Here is a 15,631-nt window from a genome sequence, read left to right as displayed (position 1 = left end):
AAAATTTTTATTCTGCCTGGAGTGCCTGGAGGTCGCGATGCACCACGCGACAGTGGTATTCCAAAACTGAGTCACTCAGATCACACGAGTACATAAGCATGCTTGAAACTCATTCAAATGCAAGTTCCTCTATCTCTTTTCTTGATTGTTTCCCAATCATTCCTTTTGGTTTGGGGAACATGTCAAAATCCCATGCCCAGAGAACTTCAGGTAGAGCTCGCGGAAATGCTCAGTGGACAACCCAGGCAGGGTAAGGATCAGTATTTCCACACTACTCAGAGAATTTTTATTTTCAGTGATGGATTTTTAGCCCAATTCAAGTTGAAGAAAAGTGGTTTCGTGAGAATCGTAGAAAATTTTTTTTCAGAAACTCCGGGGTGCCTGGAGGTCGCGGAGCACCACGCGACAGTTGTATTCCAAAACTGAGTCACTCAGATCACACGAGTACCCAAGCATGCTTGAAACTCATTCAAATGCAAGTGCTTCTATCTGTTTTCTTGATTGTTTCCCACTCATTCCTTTTGGTTTGGGGAACATGTCAAAATCCCATGCCCAGAGAACTTCAAGGAGAGTTCGCGGAAATGCTCAGTGGACACCCCAGGTAGGGTAAGGATCAGCATTTCCACACTACTCAGAGAATATTTATTTTCAGGGATGGATTTTTAGCCCAATTCAAGTTGATTAAAAGTGGTTTCGTGAAAATTGCAGAAAATTTTTTTTTAGAAACTCCGGGGTGCCTTGAGGTCGCGATGCACCACGCGACAGTTGTATTTTAAAACTGAGTCACTCAGATCACACGAGTACCCAAGCATGCTTGAAACTCATTCAAATGCAAGTGCCTCTATCTCTTTTCTTGATTGTTTCCCACTCATTCCTTTTGGTTTGGGGAACATGTCAAAATCCCATGCCCAGAGAACTTCAGGTAGAGTTCGGGGAAATGCTCAGTGGACAACCCAGGCAGGGTAAGGATCAGTATTTCCACACTACTCAGAGAATTTTTATTTTCAGTGATGGATTTTTAGCCCAATTCAAGTTGAAGAAAAGTGGTTTCGTGAAAATCGCAGAAAATTTTTTTTCAGAAACTCCGGGGTGCCTGGAGGTCGCGGAGCACCACGCGACAGTTGTATTCCAAAACTGAGTCACTCAGATCACACGAGTACCCAAGCATGCTTGAAACTCATTCAAATGCAAGTGCTTCTATCTGTTGTCTTGATTGCTTCCCACTCATTCCTTTTGGTTTGGGTAACATGTCAAAATCCCATGCCCAGAGAACTTCAGATAGAGCTCGCGGAAATGCTCAGTGGACAACCCAGGCAGGGTAAGGATCAGTATTTCCACACTACTCAGAGAATATTTATTTTCAGTGATGGATTTTTAGCCCAATTCAAGTTGATGAAAAGTGGTTTCGTGAAAATTGCAGAAAAAAATTTTTTCTGCCTGGAGTGCCTGGAGGTCGCGATGCACCACGCGACAGTGGTATTCCAAAACTGAGTCACTCAGATCACACGAGTACATAAGCATGCTTGAAACTCATTCAAATGCAAGTTCCTCTATCTCTTTTCTTGATTGTTTCCCAATCATTCCTTTTGGTTTGGGGAACATGTCAAAATCCCATGCCCAGAGAACTTCAGGTAGAGCTCGCGGAAATGCTCAGTGGACAACCCAGGCAGGGTAAGGATCAGTATTTCCACACTACTCAGAGAATTTTTATTTTCAGTGATGGATTTTTAGCCCAATTCAAGTTGAAGAAAAGTGGTTTCGTGAGAATCGCAGAAAATTTTTTTTCAGAAACTCCGGGGTGCCTGGAGGTCGCGGTGCACCACGCGACAGTTGTATTCGAAAACTGAGTCAGTCAGATCACACGAGTACCCAAGCATGCTTGAAACTCATTCAAATGCAAGTGCTTCTATCTGTTTTCTTGATTGTTTCCCACTCATTCCTTTTGGTTTGGGTAACATGTCAAAATCCCATACCCAGAGAACGTCAAGTGGAGTTCCCGGAAATGCTCAGTGGACACCCCAGGTAGGGTAAGGATCAGCATTTCCACACTACTCAGAGAATATTTATTTTCAGGGATGGATTTTTAGCCCAATTCAAGTTGATGAAAAGTGGTTTCGTGAAAATTGCAGAAAAATATTTTTCAGAAACTCCGGGGTGCCTGGAGGTCGCGATGCACCACGCGTCAGTGGTATTCCAAAACTGAGTCACTCAGATCACACGAGTACATAAGCATGCTTGAAACTCATTCAAATGCATGTTCCTCTATCTCTTTTCTTGATTGTTTCCCAATCATTCCTTTTGGTTTGGGGAACATGTCAAAATCCCATGCCCAGAGAACTTCAAGGAGAGTTCGCGGAAATGCTCAGTGGACACCCCAGGTAGGGTAAGGATCAGCATTTCCACACTACTCAGAGAATATTTATTTTCAGGGATGGATTTTTAGCCCAATTCAAGTTGATTAAAAGTGGTTTCGTGAAAATTGCAGAAAATTTTTTTTCAGAAACTCCGGGGTGCCTTGAGGTCGCGATGCACCACGCGACAGTTGTATTTTAAAACTGAGTCACTCAGATCACACGAGTACCCAAGCATGCTTGAAACTCATTCAAATGCAAGTGCCTCTATCTCTTTTCTTGATTGTTTCCCACTCATTCCTTTTGGTTTGGGGAACATGTCAAAATCCCATGCCCAGAGAACTTCAGGTAGAGTTCGGGGAAATGCTCAGTGGACAACCCAGGCAGGGTAAGGATCAGTATTTACACACTACTCAGAGAATTTTTATTTTCAGTGATGGATTTTTAGCCCAATTCAAGTTGAAGAAAAGTGGTTTGGTGAAAATCGCAGAAAATTTTTTTTCAGAAACTCCGGGGTGCCTGGAGGTCGCGGTGCACCACGCGACAGTTGTATTCGAAAACTGAGTCACTCAGATCACACGAGTACCCAAGCATGCTTGAAACTCATTCAAATGCAGGTGCTTCTATCTGTTGTCTTGATTGTTTCCCACTCATTCCTTTTGGTTTGGGTAACATGTCAAAATCCCATGCCCAGAGAACTTCAAGTAGAGTTCGCGGAAATGCTCAGTGGACACCCCAGGTAGGGTAAGGATCAGCATTTCCACACTACTCAGAGAATATTTATTTTCATTGATGGATTTTTAGCCCAATTCAAGTTGATGAAAAGTGGTTTCGTGAAAATTGCAGAAAAATTTTTTTCAGAAACTCCGGGGTGCCTGGAGGTCGCGACGCACCACGAGACAGTGGTATTCCAAAACTGAGTCACTCAGATCACACGAGTACCCAAGCATGCTTGAAACTCATTCAAATGCAAGTTCCTCTATCTCTTTTCTTGATTGTTTCCCAATCATTCCTTTTGGTTTGGGGAACATGTCAAAATCCCATGCCCAGAGAACTTCAGGTGGAGCTCGCGGAAATGCTCAGTGGACAACCCAGGCAGGGTAAGGATCAGTATTTCCACACTACTCAGAGACTTTTTATTTTCAGTGATGGATTTTTAGCCCAATTCAAGTTGAAGAAAAGTGGTTTCGTGAAAATCGCAGAAAATTTTTTTTCAGAAACTCCGGGGTGCCTGGAGGTCGCGATGCACCACGCGACAGTGGTATTCCAAAACTGAGTCACTCAGAACACACGAGTACATAAGCATGCTTGAAACTCATTCAAATGCAAGTGCTTCTATCTGTTGTCTTGATTGTTTCCCACTCATTCCTTTTGGTTTGGGTAACATGTCAAAATCCCATGCCCAGAGAACTTCAAGTAGAGTTCGCGGAAATGCTCAGTGGACTCCCCAGGTAGGATAAGGATCAGCATTTCCACACTACTCAGAGAATATTTATTTTCATTGATGGATTTTTAGCCCAATTCAAGTTGATGAAAAGTGGTTTCGTGAAAATTGCAGAAAAAAATTTTTTCTGCCTGGAGTGCCTGGAGGTCGCGATGCACCACGCGACAGTGGTATTCCAAAACTGAGTCACTCAGATCACACGAGTACATAAGCATGCTTGAAACTCATTCAAATGCAAGTTCCTCTATCTCTTTTCTTGATTGTTTCCCAATCATTCCTTTTGGTTTGGGGAACATGTCAAAATCCCATGCCCAGAGAACTTCAGGTGGAGCTCGCGGAAATGCTCAGTGGACAACCCAGGCAGAATAAGGATCAGTATTTCCACACTACTCAGAGAATTTTTATTTTCAGTGGTGGATTTTTAGCCCAATTCAAGTTGAAGAAAAGTGGTTTCGTGAGAATCGCAGAAAATTTTTTTTCAGAAACTCCGGGGTGCCTGGAGGTCGCGGAGCACCACGCGACAGTTGTATTCCAAAACTGAGTCACTCAGATCACACGAGTACCCAAGCATGCTTGAAACTCATTCAAATGCAAGTGCTTCTATCTGTTGTCTTGATTGTTTCCCACTCATTCCTTTTGGTTTGGGGAACATGTCAAAATCCCATGCCCAGAGAACTTCAAGGAGAGTTCGCGGAAATGCTCAGTGGACACCCCAGGTAGGGTAAGGATCAGCATTTCCACACTACTCAGAGAATATTTATTTTCAGGGATGGATTTTTAGCCCAATTCAAGTTGATTAAAAGTGGTTTCGTGAAAATTGCAGAAAATTTTTTTTTAGAAACTCCGGGGTGCCTTGAGGTCGCGATGCACCACGCGACAGTTGTATTTTAAAACTGAGTCACTCAGATCACACGAGTACCCAAGCGTGCTTGAAACTCATTCAAATGCAAGTGCCTCTATCTCTTTTCTTGATTGTTTCCCACTCATTCCTTTTGGTTTGGGGAACATGTCAAAATCCCATGCCCAGAGAACTTCAGGTAGAGTTCGGGGAAATGCTCAGTGGACAACCCAGGCAGGGTAAGGATCAGTATTTCCACACTACTCAGAGAATTTTTATTTTCAGTGATGGATTTTTAGCCCAATTCAAGTTGAAGAAAAGTGGTTTCGTGAAAATTGCAGAAAATTTTTTTTCAGAAACTCCGGGGTGCCTTGAGGTCGCGATGCACCACGCGACAGTTGTATTTTAAAACTGAGTCACTCAGATCACACGAGTACCCAAGCATGCTTGAAACTCATTCAAATGCAAGTGCCTCTATCTTTTTTCTTGATTGTTTCCCACTCATTCCTTTTGGTTTGGGTAACATGTCAAAATCCCATGCCCAGAGAACTTCAAGTAGAGTTCGCGGAAATGCTCAGTGGACTCCCCAGGTAGGGTAAGGATCAGCATTTCCACACTACTCAGAGAATATTTATTTTCATTGATGGATTTTTAGCCCAATTCAAGTTGATGAAAAGTGGTTTCGTGAAAATTGCAGAAAAAAATTTTTTCTGCCTGGAGTGCCTGGAGATCGCGATGCACCACGCGACAGTGGTATTCCAAAACTGAGTCACTCAGATCACACGAGTACATAAGCATGCTTGAAACTCATTCAAATGCAAGTTCCTCTATCTCTTTTCTTGATTGTTTCCCAATCATTCCTTTTGGTTTGGGGAACATGTCAAAATCCCATGCCCAGAGAACTTCAGGTAGAGCTCGCGGAAATGCTCAGTGGACAACCCAGGCAGGGTAAGGATCAGTATTTCCACACTACTCAGAGAATTTTTATTTTCAGTGATGGATTTTTAGCCCAATTCAAGTTGAAGAAAAGTGGTTTCGTGAGAATCGCAGAAAATTTTTTTTCAGAAACTCCGGGGTGCCTGGAGGTCGCGGAGCACCACGCGACAGTTGTATTCCAAAACTGAGTCACTCAGATCACACGAGTACCCAAGCATGCTTGAAACTCATTCAAATGCAAGTGCTTCTATCTGTTTTCTTGATTGTTTCCCACTCATTCCTTTTGGTTTGGGGAACATGTCAAAATCCCATGCCCAGAGAACTTCAAGGAGAGTTCGCGGAAATGCTCAGTGGACTCCCCAGGTAGGGTAAGGATCAGCATTTCCACACTACTCAGAGAATATTTATTTTCAGTGATGGATTTTTAGCCCAATTCAAGTTGATGAAAAGTGGTTTCGTGAAAATTGCAGAAAAAATTTTTTTCTGCCTGGAGTGCCTGGAGGTCGCGATGCACCACGCGACAGTGGTATTCCAAAACTGAGTCACTCAGATCACACGAGTACATAAGCATGCTTGAAACTCATTCAAATGCAAGTTCCTCTATCTCTTTTCTTGATTGTTTCCCAATCATTCCTTTTGGTTTGGGGAACATGTCAAAATCCCATGCCCAGAGAACTTCAGGTAGAGCTCGCGGAAATGCTCAGTGGACAACCCAGGCAGGGTAAGGATCAGTATTTCCACACTACTCAGAGAATTTTTATTTTCAGTGATGGATTTTTAGCCCAATTCAAGTTGAAGAAAAGTGGTTTCGTGAGAATCGCAGAAAATTTTTTTTCAGAAACTCCGGGGTGCCTGGAGGTCGCGGAGCACCACGCGACAGTTGTATTCCAAAACTGAGTCACTCAGATCACACGAGTACCCAAGCATGCTTGAAACTCATTCAAATGCAAGTGCTTCTATCTGTTGTCTTGATTGTTTCCCACTCATTCCTTTTGGTTTGGGGAACATGTCAAAATCCCATGCCCAGAGAACTTCAAGGAGAGTTCGCGGAAATGCTCAGTGGACACCCCAGGTAGGGTAAGGATCAGCATTTCCACACTACTCAGAGAATATTTATTTTCAGGGATGGATTTTTAGCCCAATTCAAGTTGATTAAAAGTGGTTTCGTGAAAATTGCAGAAAATTTTTTTTTAGAAACTCCGGGGTGCCTTGAGGTCGCGATGCACCACGCGACAGTTGTATTTTAAAACTGAGTCACTCAGATCACACGAGTACCCAAGCATGCTTGAATCTCATTCAAATGCAAGTGCCTCTATCTCTTTTCTTGATTGTTTCCCACTCATTCCTTTTGGTTTGGGGAACATGTCAAAATCCCATGCCCAGAGAACTTCAGGTAGAGTTCGGGGAAATGCTCAGTGGACAACCCAGGCAGGGTAAGGATCAGTATTTCCACACTACTCAGAGAATTTTTATTTTCAGTGATGGATTTTTAGCCCAATTCAAGTTGAAGAAAAGTGGTTTCGTGAAAATCGCAGAAAATTTTTTTTCAGAAACTCCGGGGTGCCTGGAGGTCGCGGAGCACCACGCGACAGTTGTATTCCAAAACTGAGTCACTCAGATCACACGAGTACCCAAGCATGCTTGAAACTCATTCAAATGCAAGTGCTTCTATCTGTTGTCTTGATTGTTTCCCACTCATTCCTTTTGGTTTGGGTAACATGTCAAAATCCCATGCCCAGAGAACTTCAAGTAGAGTTCGCGGAAATGCTCAGTGGACTCCCCAGGTAGGGTAAGGATCAGCATTTCCACACTACTCAGAGAATATTTATTTTCATTGATGGATTTTTAGCCCAATTCAAGTTGATGAAAAGTGGTTTCGTGAAAATTGCAGAAAAATTTTTATTCTGCCTGGAGTGCCTGGAGGTCGCGATGCACCACGCGACAGTGGTATTCCAAAACTGAGTCACTCAGATCACACGAGTACATAAGCATGCTTGAAACTCATTCAAATGCAAGTTCCTCTATCTCTTTTCTTGATTGTTTCCCAATCATTCCTTTTGGTTTGGGGAACATGTCAAAATCCCATGCCCAGAGAACTTCAGGTAGAGCTCGCGGAAATGCTCAGTGGACAACCCAGGCAGGGTAAGGATCAGTATTTCCACACTACTCAGAGAATTTTTATTTTCAGTGATGGATTTTTAGCCCAATTCAAGTTGAAGAAAAGTGGTTTCGTGAGAATCGTAGAAAATTTTTTTTCAGAAACTCCGGGGTGCCTGGAGGTCGCGGAGCACCACGCGACAGTTGTATTCCAAAACTGAGTCACTCAGATCACACGAGTACCCAAGCATGCTTGAAACTCATTCAAATGCAAGTGCTTCTATCTGTTTTCTTGATTGTTTCCCACTCATTCCTTTTGGTTTGGGGAACATGTCAAAATCCCATGCCCAGAGAACTTCAAGGAGAGTTCGCGGAAATGCTCAGTGGACACCCCAGGTAGGGTAAGGATCAGCATTTCCACACTACTCAGAGAATATTTATTTTCAGGGATGGATTTTTAGCCCAATTCAAGTTGATTAAAAGTGGTTTCGTGAAAATTGCAGAAAATTTTTTTTTAGAAACTCCGGGGTGCCTTGAGGTCGCGATGCACCACGCGACAGTTGTATTTTAAAACTGAGTCACTCAGATCACACGAGTACCCAAGCATGCTTGAAACTCATTCAAATGCAAGTGCCTCTATCTCTTTTCTTGATTGTTTCCCACTCATTCCTTTTGGTTTGGGGAACATGTCAAAATCCCATGCCCAGAGAACTTCAGGTAGAGTTCGGGGAAATGCTCAGTGGACAACCCAGGCAGGGTAAGGATCAGTATTTCCACACTACTCAGAGAATTTTTATTTTCAGTGATGGATTTTTAGCCCAATTCAAGTTGAAGAAAAGTGGTTTCGTGAAAATCGCAGAAAATTTTTTTTCAGAAACTCCGGGGTGCCTGGAGGTCGCGGAGCACCACGCGACAGTTGTATTCCAAAACTGAGTCACTCAGATCACACGAGTACCCAAGCATGCTTGAAACTCATTCAAATGCAAGTGCTTCTATCTGTTGTCTTGATTGCTTCCCACTCATTCCTTTTGGTTTGGGTAACATGTCAAAATCCCATGCCCAGAGAACTTCAGATAGAGCTCGCGGAAATGCTCAGTGGACAACCCAGGCAGGGTAAGGATCAGTATTTCCACACTACTCAGAGAATATTTATTTTCAGTGATGGATTTTTAGCCCAATTCAAGTTGATGAAAAGTGGTTTCGTGAAAATTGCAGAAAAAATTTTTTTCTGCCTGGAGTGCCTGGAGGTCGCGATGCACCACGCGACAGTGGTATTCCAAAACTGAGTCACTCAGATCACACGAGTACATAAGCATGCTTGAAACTCATTCAAATGCAAGTTCCTCTATCTCTTTTCTTGATTGTTTCCCAATCATTCCTTTTGGTTTGGGGAACATGTCAAAATCCCATGCCCAGAGAACTTCAGGTAGAGCTCGCGGAAATGCTCAGTGGACAACCCAGGCAGGGTAAGGATCAGTATTTCCACACTACTCAGAGAATTTTTATTTTCAGTGATGGATTTTTAGCCCAATTCAAGTTGAAGAAAAGTGGTTTCGTGAGAATCGCAGAAAATTTTTTTTCAGAAACTCCGGGGTGCCTGGAGGTCGCGGAGCACCACGCGACAGTTGTATTCCAAAACTGAGTCACTCAGATCACACGAGTACCCAAGCATGCTTGAAACGCATTCAAATGCAAGTGCTTCTATCTGTTGTCTTGATTGTTTCCCACTCATTCCTTTTGGTTTGGGGAACATGTCAAAATCCCATGCCCAGAGAACTTCAAGGAGAGTTCGCGGAAATGCTCAGTGGACACCCCAGGTAGGGTAAGGATCAGCATTTCCACACTACTCAGAGAATATTTATTTTCAGGGATGGATTTTTAGCCCAATTCAAGTTGATTAAAAGTGGTTTCGTGAAAATTGCAGAAAATTTTTTTTTAGAAACTCCGGGGTGCCTTGAGGTCGCGATGCACCACGCGACAGTTGTATTTTAAAACTGAGTCACTCAGATCACACGAGTACCCAAGCATGCTTGAATCTCATTCAAATGCAAGTGCCTCTATCTCTTTTCTTGATTGTTTCCCACTCATTCCTTTTGGTTTGGGGAACATGTCAAAATCCCATGCCCAGAGAACTTCAGGTAGAGTTCGGGGAAATGCTCAGTGGACAACCCAGGCAGGGTAAGGATCAGTATTTCCACACTACTCAGAGAATTTTTATTTTCAGTGATGGATTTTTAGCCCAATTCAAGTTGAAGAAAAGTGGTTTCGTGAAAATCGCAGAAAATTTTTTTTCAGAAACTCCGGGGTGCCTGGAGGTCGCGGAGCACCACGCGACAGTTGTATTCCAAAACTGAGTCACTCAGATCACACGAGTACCCAAGCATGCTTGAAACTCATTCAAATGCAAGTGCTTCTATCTGTTGTCTTGATTGTTTCCCACTCATTCCTTTTGGTTTGGGTAACATGTCAAAATCCCATGCCCAGAGAACTTCAAGTAGAGTTCGCGGAAATGCTCAGTGGACTCCCCAGGTAGGGTAAGGATCAGCATTTCCACACTACTCAGAGAATATTTATTTTCATTGATGGATTTTTAGCCCAATTCAAGTTGATGAAAAGTGGTTTCGTGAAAATTGCAGAAAAATTTTTATTCTGCCTGAAGTGCCTGGAGGTCGCGATGCACCACGCTACAGTGGTATTCCAAAACTGAGTCACTCAGATCACACGAGTACATAAGCATGCTTGAAACTCATTCAAATGCAAGTTCCTCTATCTCTTTTCTTGATTGTTTCCCAATCATTCCTTTTGGTTTGGGGAACATGTCAAAATCCCATGCCCAGAGAACTTCAGGTAGAGCTCGCGGAAATGCTCAGTGGACAACCCAGGCAGGGTAAGGATCAGTATTTCCACACTACTCAGAGAATTTTTATTTTCAGTGATGGATTTTTAGCCCAATTCAAGTTGAAGAAAAGTGGTTTCGTGAGAATCGTAGAAAATTTTTTTTCAGAAACTCCGGGGTGCCTGGAGGTCGCGGAGCACCACGCGACAGTTGTATTCCAAAACTGAGTCACTCAGATCACACGAGTACCCAAGCATGCTTGAAACTCATTCAAATGCAAGTGCTTCTATCTGTTTTCTTGATTGTTTCCCACTCATTCCTTTTGGTTTGGGGAACATGTCAAAATCCCATGCCCAGAGAACTTCAAGGAGAGTTCGCGGAAATGCTCAGTGGACACCCCAGGTAGGGTAAGGATCAGCATTTCCACACTACTCAGACAATATTTATTTTCAGTGATGGATTTTTAGCCCAATTCAAGTTGATTAAAAGTGGTTTCGTGAAAATTGCAGAAAATTTTTTTTCAGAAACTCCGGGGTGCCTTGAGGTCGCGATGCACCACGCGACAGTTGTATTTTAAAACTGAGTTACTCAGATCACACGAGTACCCAAGCATGCTTGAAACTCATTCAAATGCAAGTGCCTCTATCTCTTTTCTTGATTGTTTCCCACTCATTCCTTTTGGTTTGGGGAACATGTCAAAATCCCATGCCCAGAGAACTTCAGGTAGAGTTCGGGGAAATGCTCAGTGGACAACCCAGGCAGGGTAAGGATCAGTATTTCCACACTACTCAGTGAATTTTTATTTTCAGTGATGGATTTTTAGCTCAATTCAAGTTGAAGAAAAGTGGTTTCGTGAAAATCGCAGAAAATTTTTTTTCAGAAACTCCGGGGTGCCTGGAGGTCGCGGTGCACCAAGCGACAGTTGTATTCCAAAACTGAGTCACTCAGATCACACGAGTACCCAAGCATGCTTGAAACTCATTCAAATGCAAGAGCTTCTATCTGTTGTCTTGATTGTTTCCCACTCATTCCTTTTGGTTTGGGTAACATGTCAAAATCCCATGCCCAGAGAACTTCAGGTAGAGCTCGCGGAAATGCTCAGTGGACTCCCCAGGTAGGGTAAGGATCAGCATTTCCACACTACTCAGAGAATATTTATTTTCATTGATGGATTTTTAGCCCAATTCAAGTTGATGAAAAGTGGTTTCGTGAAAATTGCAGAAAAAATTTTTTTCTGCCTGGAGTGCCTGGAGGTCGCGATGCACCACGCGACAGTGGTATTCCAAAACTGAGTCACTCAGATCACACGAGTACATAAGCATGCTTGAAACTCATTCAAATGCAAGTTCCTCTATCTCTTTTCTTGATTGTTTCCCAATCATTCCTTTTGGTTTGGGGAACATGTCAAAATCCCATGCCCAGAGAACTTCAGGTAGAGCTCGCGGAAATGCTCAGTGGACAACCCAGGCAGGGTAAGGATCAGTATTTCCACACTACTCAGAGAATTTTTATTTTCAGTGATGGATTTTTAGCCCAATTCAAGTTGAAGAAAAGTGGTTTCGTGAGAATCGCAGAAAATTTTTTTTCAGAAACTCCGGGGTGCCTGGAGGTCGCGGAGCACCACGCGACAGTTGTATTCCAAAACTGAGTCACTCAGATCACACGAGTACCCAAGCATGCTTGAAACGCATTCAAATGCAAGTGCTTCTATCTGTTGTCTTGATTGTTTCCCACTCATTCCTTTTGGTTTGGGGAACATGTCAAAATCCCATGCCCAGAGAACTTCAAGGAGAGTTCGCGGAAATGCTCAGTGGACACCCCAGGTAGGGTAAGGATCAGCATTTCCACACTACTCAGAGAATATTTATTTTCAGGGATGGATTTTTAGCCCAATTCAAGTTGATTAAAAGTGGTTTCGTGAAAATTGCAGAAAATTTTTTTTTAGAAACTCCGGGGTGCCTTGAGGTCGCGATGCACCACGCGACAGTTGTATTTTAAAACTGAGTCACTCAGATCACACGAGTACCCAAGCATGCTTGAATCTCATTCAAATGCAAGTGCCTCTATCTCTTTTCTTGATTGTTTCCCACTCATTCCTTTTGGTTTGGGGAACATGTCAAAATCCCATGCCCAGAGAACTTCAGGTAGAGTTCGGGGAAATGCTCAGTGGACAACCCAGGCAGGGTAAGGATCAGTATTTCCACACTACTCAGAGAATTTTTATTTTCAGTGATGGATTTTTAGCCCAATTCAAGTTGAAGAAAAGTGGTTTCGTGAAAATCGCAGAAAATTTTTTTTCAGAAACTCCGGGGTGCCTGGAGGTCGCGGAGCACCACGCGACAGTTGTATTCCAAAACTGAGTCACTCAGATCACACGAGTACCCAAGCATGCTTGAAACTCATTCAAATGCAAGTGCTTCTATCTGTTGTCTTGATTGTTTCCCACTCATTCCTTTTGGTTTGGGTAACATGTCAAAATCCCATGCCCAGAGAACTTCAAGTAGAGTTCGCGGAAATGCTCAGTGGACTCCCCAGGTAGGGTAAGGATCAGCATTTCCACACTACTCAGAGAATATTTATTTTCATTGATGGATTTTTAGCCCAATTCAAGTTGATGAAAAGTGGTTTCGTGAAAATTGCAGAAAAATTTTTATTCTGCCTGAAGTGCCTGGAGGTCGCGATGCACCACGCGACAGTGGTATTCCAAAACTGAGTCACTCAGATCACACGAGTACATAAGCATGCTTGAAACTCATTCAAATGCAAGTTCCTCTATCTCTTTTCTTGATTGTTTCCCAATCATTTCTTTTGGTTTGGGGAACATGTCAAAATCCCATGCCCAGAGAACTTCAGGTAGAGCTCGCGGAAATGCTCAGTGGACAACCCAGGCAGGGTAAGGATCAGTATTTCCACACTACTCAGAGAATTTTTATTTTCAGTGATGGATTTTTAGCCCAATTCAAGTTGAAGAAAAGTGGTTTCGTGAGAATCGTAGAAAATTTTTTTTCAGAAACTCCGGGGTGCCTGGAGGTCGCGGAGCACCACGCGACAGTTGTATTCCAAAACTGAGTCACTCAGATCACACGAGTACCCAAGCATGCTTGAAACTCATTCAAATGCAAGTGCTTCTATCTGTTTTCTTGATTGTTTCCCACTCATTCCTTTTGGTTTGGGGAACATGTCAAAATCCCATGCCCAGAGAACTTCAAGGAGAGTTCGCGGAAATGCTCAGTGGACACCCCAGGTAGGGTAAGGATCAGCATTTCCACACTACTCAGACAATATTTATTTTCAGTGATGGATTTTTAGCCCAATTCAAGTTGATTAAAAGTGGTTTCGTGAAAATTGCAGAAAATTTTTTTTCAGAAACTCCGGGGTGCCTTGAGGTCGCGATGCACCACGCGACAGTTGTATTTTAAAACTGAGTTACTCAGATCACACGAGTACCCAAGCATGCTTGAAACTCATTCAAATGCAAGTGCCTCTATCTCTTTTCTTGATTGTTTCCCACTCATTCCTTTTGGTTTGGGGAACATGTCAAAATCCCATGCCCAGAGAACTTCAGGTAGAGTTCGGGGAAATGCTCAGTGGACAACCCAGGCAGGGTAAGGATCAGTATTTCCACACTACTCAGTGAATTTTTATTTTCAGTGATGGATTTTTAGCTCAATTCAAGTTGAAGAAAAGTGGTTTCGTGAAAATCGCAGAAAATTTTTTTTCAGAAACTCCGGGGTGCCTGGAGGTCGCGGTGCACCAAGCGACAGTTGTATTCCAAAACTGAGTCACTCAGATCACACGAGTACCCAAGCATGCTTGAAACTCATTCAAATGCAAGAGCTTCTATCTGTTGTCTTGATTGTTTCCCACTCATTCCTTTTGGTTTGGGTAACATGTCAAAATCCCATGCCCAGAGAACTTCAGGTAGAGCTCGCGGAAATGCTCAGTGGACTCCCCAGGTAGGGTAAGGATCAGCATTTCCACACTACTCAGAGAATATTTATTTTCATTGATGGATTTTTAGCCCAATTCAAGTTGATGAAAAGTGGTTTCGTGAAAATTGCAGAAAAAATTTTTTTCTGCCTGGAGTGCCTGGAGGTCGCGATGCACCACGCGACAGTGGTATTCCAAAACTGAGTCACTCAGATCACACGAGTACATAAGCATGCTTGAAACTCATTCAAATGCAAGTTCCTCTATCTCTTTTCTTGATTGTTTCCCAATCATTCCTTTTGGTTTGGGGAACATGTCAAAATCCCATGCCCAGAGAACTTCAGGTAGAGCTCGCGGAAATGCTCAGTGGACAACCCAGGCAGGGTAAGGATCAGTATTTCCACACTACTCAGAGAATTTTTATTTTCAGTGATGGATTTTTAGCCCAATTCAAGTTGAAGAAAAGTGGTTTCGTGAGAATCGCAGAAAATTTTTTTTCAGAAACTCCGGGGTGCCTGGAGGTCGCGGAGCACCACGCGACAGTTGTATTCCAAAACTGAGTCACTCAGATCACACGAGTACCCAAGCATGCTTGAAACTCATTCAAATGCAAGTGCTTCTATCTGTTGTCTTGATTGTTTCCCACTCATTCCTTTTGGTTTGGGGAACATGTCAAAATCCCATGCCCAGAGAACTTCAAGGAGAGTTCGCGGAAATGCTCAGTGGACACCCCAGGTAGGGTAAGGATCAGCATTTCCACACTAATCAGAGAATATTTATTTTCAGGGATGGATTTTTAGCCCAATTCAAGTTGATTAAAAGTGGTTTCGTGAAAATTGCAGAAAATTTTTTTTTAGAAACTCCGGGGTGCCTTGAGGTCGCGATGCACCACGCGACAGTTGTATTTTAAAACTGAGTCACTCAGATCACACGAGTACCCAAGCATGCTTGAAACTCATTCAAATGCAAGTGCCTCTATCTCTTTTCTTGATTGTTTCCCACTCATTCCTTTTGGTTTGGGGAACATGTCAAAATCCCATGCCCAGAGAACTTCAGGTAGAGTTCGGGGAAATGCTCAGTGGACAACCCAGGCAGGGTAAGGATCAGTATTTCCACACTACTCAGAGAATTTTTATTTTCAGTGATGGATTTTTAGCCCAATTCAAGTTGAAGAAAAGTGGTTTCGTGAAAATCGCAGA

Source organism: Atractosteus spatula, chromosome 8, assembly GCF_055471065.1.
Source record: "Atractosteus spatula isolate fAtrSpa1 chromosome 8, fAtrSpa1.hap1, whole genome shotgun sequence".
Lineage (NCBI taxonomy): Eukaryota > Metazoa > Chordata > Actinopteri > Semionotiformes > Lepisosteidae > Atractosteus > Atractosteus spatula.
This window is presented reverse-complemented; position numbering follows the sequence as displayed.